This window comes from Arachis hypogaea, chromosome 15, assembly GCF_003086295.3.
Source record: "Arachis hypogaea cultivar Tifrunner chromosome 15, arahy.Tifrunner.gnm2.J5K5, whole genome shotgun sequence".
NCBI lineage: Eukaryota > Viridiplantae > Streptophyta > Magnoliopsida > Fabales > Fabaceae > Arachis > Arachis hypogaea.
The window spans coordinates 58,257,550-58,265,325 of record NC_092050.1 but is presented as its reverse complement, the minus strand read 5'-3'; the positions used below and the strand labels follow the sequence as shown (position 1 = coordinate 58,265,325).

The window sequence follows — 7,776 nt, the reverse complement described above, 5'->3', positions numbered from 1 at the left end:
AATAAAACTTGAATAAGCTCTTTTAAAACTTCAATTTTTAGTCGTCTGTATATGGCTAGTAGGCTTAAACTCTGCGAGCCGCGGCTAGTTTCTTATGATTATTATATACTTATCTATGTTACCTTATATCTGTTTCTTGTGCCTTAAACGAGTAGTTTCGTTAGTACGTTTTTAGGCTTTTGAAATCCTACTTTGAGATATATCCTTCATCAGGCTTCTAGAATATATTATTTCCTTCTATATATAAATATGTATAAGCCTTAGAACTGTCGTAATCTCTGATTAACCTTTGCCTTACAGCTAGAGGAAAGGCTTAGGGTAATTAGGGTGTTACATTTAGTGGTATCAGAGCGGTTGGTGTGCGAAATCGTGATCATTCCATTCCTTGGTAACGGCGCTAAAAACTCAATACGCACGTTCATGATCTTATATTTGTTTCACAACTTTGTACAACTAACCAGCAAGTGCACTGGGTCGTCCAAGTAATAAACCTTACGTGAGTAAGGGTCGATCCCACGGAGATTGTCGGCTTGAAGCAAGCTATGGTCACCTTGTAAATCTCAGTCAGGCGGATTAAATTGTATTAAGAAATTATAGTGGATGAAAATAAATAAAATATAAAATAAGATAGTGGTACTTATATAATTCATTGGTGAGAATTTCAGATAAGCGTATAGAGATGCTTTCGTTCATCTGATCTCTGCTTTCCTGCTGTCTTCATCCAATCAATCCTACTCCTTTCCATGGCAAGCTTTGTATAGGGCATCACCGTTGTCAATGGCTACTTCCCATCCTCTCTGTGAAAATGGTCCGATGCGCTGTCACTGCATGGCTAATCATCTGGAGGTTCTCGATCATACAGGAATAGGATTCACCCTCCTTTTGCGTCTATCACTACGCCCAGTACTCGCGAGTTTGAAGTTCGTCATAGCCATCCCTTCCCAGATCCTACTCGGAATACCACAAACAAGGTTTAGACTTTCTGGATCTCAGGAATGGCCATCCATGGGTTCTAACTTATACCACGAAGACGCTAATAACTCGGACTCGGTCCCCTGTAATAGATATCCAAGAGATATCCATTCAATCGAAGGTAGAACGGAAGTGGTTGTCAGGCACGCGTTCATAGGGGAATGATGATGACTTTGTCACGATCATCACATTCATGTTGAAGTGTGAATGAATATCTTAGAAGCGGAATAAGTTGAATTGAATAGAAAAACAGTAGTACTTTGCATTAATCTTTGAGGAACAGCAGAGCTCCACACCTTAATCTATGGTGTGTAGAAACTCTACCGTTGAAAAATACATAAGTGAAAGGTTCAGGCATGGCCGAATGGCTAGCTCCCATGATCTAAGAACTAAACATCCAAAAGATGTAAATACAGTAGTAAAAAGTCCTATTTATACTAAAGCAGTTACTAGAGTTTACAGAAATAAGAAAATGATGCAGAAATCCACTTTCGGGGCCCACTTGGTGTGTGCTTGGGCTGAGCATTGAGCTTTACACGTGTAGAGGCTTCTTTTGGAGTTGAACACCAGTTTGTAGCCTGTTTCTGGCGTTGAACTCCACTTTGCAACCTGTTTCTGGCGTTTGACTCCAGAATGCAGCATGGAACTGGCGTTGAACGCCAGTTTACATCATCAATCTTTATTTAAAGTATAGACTATTATATATTGCTGGAAAGCCCTGGATGTCTACTTTCCAACGCATTTGAGAGCGCACCATTTGGAGTTTTGTAGCTCCAGAAAATTCACTTTGAGTGCAGGGAGGTCAGAATCCAACAGCATCTGCAGTCCTTCATCAACCTCTGAATCTGATTTTTGCTCAGGTCCCTCAATTTCAGCCAGAAAATACCTGAAATCACAGAAAAACACACAAACTCATAGTAAAGTCCAGAAATATGATTTTTAATTAAAAACTAATAAAAATATACCAAAAACTAACTAAATCATACTGAAAACTATGTAAAAACAATGCCAAAAAGCGTATAAATTATCCGCTCATCACAACACCAAACTTAAATTGTTGCTTGTCTCCAAGCAACTGAAAATCAAATAGGATAAAAAGAAGAGAATATACTATAAATTCCAAAATATCAATGAAACATAGCTCCAATCAGATGAGCGGGACTTGTAGCTTTTTGCCTCTTGAATAGTTTTGGCATCTCACTTTATCCATTGAAGTTCAAAATGATTGGCATCTATAGGAACTTAGAATTCAGATAGTGTTATTGATTCTCCTAGTTCAGTATGTTGATTCTTGAACACAGCTACTTTATGAGTCTTGGTCGTGGCCCTAAGCACTTTGTTTTCCAGTATTATGGTGCACAAATTGTGAATCACACTTTTCACAACTCGTACCACTAACCAGCAAGTGCACTGGGTCGTCCAAGTAATACCTTACGTGAGTAAGGGTCGAATCCCACGGAGATTGTTGGTATGAAGCAAGCTATGGTCAGCTTGTAAATCTCAGTCAGGCGGATATAGATTGATAATGGAGTTTTCGAATAATAAATAATAGAATAGGGATAGAGGTACTTATGTAAATCATTGGTAGGAATTTCAGATTAGCGAATGGAGATGCTTTTCGTTCCTCTGAACCTCTGCTTTCCTGCTATCTTCATCCAATCAGTCTCACTCCTTTCCATGGCTGGCTTTATGTGATACATCACCACTGTCAATGGCTACTTTCGGTCATCTCTCGGGAAAATGATCCAATGCCCTGTCACGGCACGGCTAATCGTCTGGAGGCATCACCCTTGTCAATGGCTTCATCTTATCCTCTCAGTGAATAATATGCTCACGCACCCTGTCACGGCACGGCTATTCATCTGTCGGTTCTCGATCATGCTGGAATAGGATTTACTATCCTTTTGCGTCTGTCACTAATGCCCTGCAATCGCGAGTTAGGAGCTCGTCACAGTCATTCAATCATTGAATCCTACTCGGAATACCACAGACAAGGTTTAGACTTTCCAGATTCTCTTGAATGCCGCCATCATTCTAGCTTACGCCACGAAGATTCTGGTTAGGAGATCTAAGAGATATTCATTCTAGCTTAATTCATGTAGAACAGAAGTGTTTGTCAGGCACGCATTCATAAGGGAGAAGGATGATGAGCGTCACACATAATCATCACCTTCATCACGTTCTTGGGTGCGAATGGATATCTTAGAAGCGAAATAAGAAGAATTGAATGGAAAACAGTAGTACTTTGCATTAATCTTTGAGGAACAGCAGAGCTCCACACCTTAATCTATGGAGTGTAGAAACTCTACCGTATGAAAATACATAAGTGAAGGTTCAGGCATGGCCGAGATGGCCAGCCCCCTAAAACGTGATCAAAGGATCATAAGGTAATCCAAAGATGCCTAATACAATAGTAAGAGGTCCTATTTATAATAAACTAGCTACTAGGGTTTACATGAGTAAGTATTTGATGTATAAATCCACTTCCGGGGCCCACTTGGTGTGTGTTTGGGCTGAGCCTGAGTGTTGCACGTGCAGAGGCCATTTGTGGAGTTGAACGCCAGTTTTTGTGCCAGTTTGGGCGTTCAACTCTGGTTTTGGATCCTTTTCTGGCGCTGGACGCCAGATTTGGGCAGAAGGCTGGCGTTGAACGCCAGTTTACGTCGTCAATTCTTGGCCAAAGTATGGACTATTATATATTGCTGGAAAGCCCTGGATGTCTACTTTCCAACGCAATTAGAAGCGCGCCATTTGGAGTTCTGTATCTCCAGAAAATTCACTTTGAGTACAGGGAGGTCAGAATCCAACAGCATCAGAAGTCCTTTTTCAACCTCTGAATCTGATTTCTGCTCAAGTCCCTCAATTTCAGCCAGAAAATACCTGAAATCACAGAAAAACACACAAACTCATAGTAAAGTCCAGAAATGTGAATTTAACATAAAAACTAATGAAAACATCCCTAAAAGTAACTAGATCCTACTAAAAACATACTAAAAACAATGCCAAAAAGCGTATAAACTATCCGCTCATCACAACACCAAACTTAAATTGTTGCTTGTCCCCAAGCAACTGAAAATCAAAATAGGATAAAAAGAATAGAACATACTATAAATTCCAAACTATCAATGAAACATAGCTTCAATCATATGAGCGGGACTTATAGCTTTTTGCCTCTTGAATAGTTTTGGCGTCTCACTTTATCCATTGAGGTTCAGAATGATTGGCATCTATAGGAACTCAGAGTTCAGATAGTGTTATTGATTCTCCTAGTTCAGTATGATGATTCTTGAACACAGCTATTTTATGAGTCTTGGCCGTGGCCCTAAGCACTTTGTTTTCCAGTATTACCACCGGATACATAAATGCCACAGACACATAATCGGGTGAACCTTTTCAGATTGTGACTCAGCTTTGCTAAAGTCCCCAATTAGAGGTGTCCAGGGTTCTTAAGCACACTCTTTTTTTGCTTTAGACCTTGACTTTAACCGCTCAGTCTCAAGTTTTCACTTGACACCTACACGCCACAAGCACATGGTTAGGGACAGCTTGGTTTAGCCGCTTAGACCAGGATTTTATTCCTTTAGGCCCTCCTATCCACTGATGCTCAAAGCCTTGGGATCCTTTTTATTTGCCCTTGCCTTTTGGTTTTAAGGGTTATTGGCTTTTTGCTCTTGCCTCTTGGTTTTAAGAGCTTTTGGCTTTTTCTGCTTGCTTTTTCTTTCTATTTTTGTTTTTTTTTTCGCCTATTTATATTTTTTTTTTCTGCAAGCTTTGCTCTTTGCTGCTTTTTCTTGCTTCAAGAATCATTTTTATGATTTTTCAGATTATCAAATAACATGTCTCCTAGTCATCATTCTTTCAAGAGCCAACATATTTAACATTCTTAAACAACAACTTCAAACGACATATGCACTGTTCAAGCATACATTCAGAAAACAAGAAGCATTATCACCACATCAATATAATTAAACTAAGTTCAAGGATAAATTCAAAACTCATGTACTTCTTGTTCTTTTGAATTAAAACAGTTTTTATTTTAAGAGAGGTGATGGATTCATAGGACATTCATAACTTTAAGACAGAGTTACTAACTACTAATGATCATGTAATGAAGACACAAACATAGATAAGCACATAACATAGAAAACGAAAAACAGAGAAAGTAAGAGCAAGGAATGAATCCACCTTAGTGATGATGGCGTTTCAATGATGTTCTTGGGCTCTTCTATGTCTCTTCCTTGCCTTTGCGGCTTGATTCCTAGTGATTTTTTTTTTTTTTTTGGGATTTCTATCCTCAGTTGCTTCTAATAATTATGTGGAGGGAGGTGCATCTCCTGAGGTATCTCAGGGATCTCTTGATTTGCAGCCACATGTTCTACCACTGAGCTATAGATCCTTTACATAATTGTTTTACCACACCAAACTTAGAATGTTGCTCGCCCTCGAGCAAAAGAAGAAGGAATAGATGAAGAAGAAGATGTGGAAAAAAAAACTAGGATTATGAGGAGGTAAGGTGGAGATCCTGTGGGGTTCACAGATCCTGAGGTGATCCTGTGGGGTCCACAGATCCTGAGGTGTCAAGGCATTTACATCCCTGCACCAAATTAGGCATGTAAAATGCCCTTGCACACAACTCTGGGCGTTCAGCGCCAGGTTGGTGCCCATTTTGGGCGTTCAATGCCCCTTTGTTGCCATTTCTGGCGTTGAACGCCAGAACCATGCTTGTTCTGGGCGTTCAGCGCCAGGATGCTCCCATTCTGGGCGTTCAGCGCCAGAACTATGCTCTGTTCTGGCGTTTGAACGCCAGACAGATGCTCCTCCAGGGTGTGATTTTTCTTCTTCTGTTTTTGATTCCGTTTCCAATTTTTATATTTATTTTGTGAATCCACATGATCATGAACCTAAGAAAACATGAAAAACAATAAAAATAAGAATTAGATAAACATTGGGTTGCCTCCCAACAAGCGCTTCTTTAATGTCAATAGCTTGACAGTGAGCTCTCATGGAGCCTCACAGATGTGCAGAGCGTTGTTGAGACTCTCCAACACCAAACTTAGAGTTTGGATATGGGAGTTCAACACCAAACTTAGAGTTTGGTTGTGGCCTCTCAACACCAAACTTAGAGTTTGACTGTGGGGGCTCTGGTTGACTCTGCTTTGAGAGAAGCTTTTTCTGCTTCCTCTCCATGGTTGCAGAGGGAGATCTTTGAGTTTTAAACACAAGGGAGTTCTCATTCCATTGAAGGACTATTTCACCTCTGTCAACATCAATCACAGCTCTTGCTGTGGCCAGAAAAGGTCTTCCTAGGATGATGGATTCATCCTCTTCCTTTCCAGTATCCAGGACTATGAAATCAGCAGGGATGTAAAGGCCCTCAACCTTTACTAACACGTCCTCTACTTATCCATAAGCCTGTCTTCTTGAGCTGTCTGCCATCTCTAATGAGATTTTAGCAGCTTGCACCCCATAGATTCCCAGTTTCTCTATTACAGAGAGGGGCATGAGGTTTATTCCTGAACCAAGGTCACACAGAGCCTTAAAGATCATGGTGCCTATGGTACAGGATATTATGAACTTTTCAGGATCATGTCTCTTCTGAGGCAATGTCAGTTGATCCAGATCACTTAGTTCATTGATGAACAAGGGAGGTTCAACTTCCCAAGCATCAATGCCAAACAATTTGGCATTCAGCTTCATGATTGCACCAAGAAACTTGGCAGTTTGCTTTTCAGTGACATCCTCATTCTCTTCAGAAGAGGAATACTCATCAGAGCTCATGAAGGGCATAAGGAGGTTCAATAGAATCTCTATGGTCTCTAGATGAGCCTAAGAGTCCTTTGGTTCCTCAGAGGGAAGCTCCTTATTGATCACTGGACGTCCCAGGAGGTCTTCCTCCTTGGGATTCACGTCCTCTCCTCTCCTCAGAGGTTCGGCCATGGCGCTTATGTCAATGGCCTTGCACTCTCCTTTTGGGTTCTCTTCTGTATTGCTTGGGAGAGTACTAGGGGGGATTTCAGTGATCCTTTTACTCAGCTGGCCCACTTGTGCTTCCAGATTTCTAATGGAAGACCTTGTTTCATTCATGAAACTTACAGTGGCCTTAGATAGATCAGAGACTAGATTTGCTAAATTAGAAGCATTTTGTTCAGAGTTCTCTGTCTGTTGCTGAGTTGATGATGGAAAAGGCTTGCTATTGCTGAACCTGTTTCTTCCACCATTATTAAAGCCTTGTTGGGGCTTTTGATCCTTCCATGAGAAATTTGGATGATTTCTCCATGTTGAGTTATAGGTGTTTCCATAAGGTTCTCCTAAGTAATTCACCTCTGCTATTGCAGGGTTCTCAGGATCATAGGCTTCTTCTTCAGGAGAAGCCTCTTGAGTACTGTTGGATGCAGCTTGCATTCCATGCAGACTCTGAGAAATCATATTGACTTGCTGAGTCAATATTTTGTTCTGAGCCAATATGGCATTCAGAGTATCAACTTCAAGAACTCCCTTCTTCATAGGCGTCCCATTATTCACAGGATTCCTTTCAGAAGTGTACATGAACTGGTTATTAGCAACCATGTCAATGAGTTCTTGAGCTTCTGCAGGCGTTTTCTTTAGGTGAATGGATCCACCTGCAGAGGTATCCAATGACATCTTAGATAACTCAGACAGACCATCATAGAATATATCCAGGATGGTCCATTCTGAAAGCATGTCAGAAGGACACTTTTTGGTCAACTGTTTGTATCTTTCCCAAGCTTCATAGAGAGATTCACCTTCTTTCTGTCTGAAGGTTTGAACATCAGCTCTAAGCTT

At 40.7% G+C, this 7,776-nt stretch overlaps 1 non-coding gene across 1 annotated transcript; it reads left to right on the top strand.

The window, feature by feature from the left end:
* Positions 1-7,668: 7,668 nt before the first annotated feature.
* LOC112753426 (small nucleolar RNA R71) lies at positions 7,669-7,776 on the top strand. Its single transcript, XR_003177814.1, has one exon. It is a non-coding gene; the product is annotated as a small nucleolar RNA R71 (small nucleolar RNA).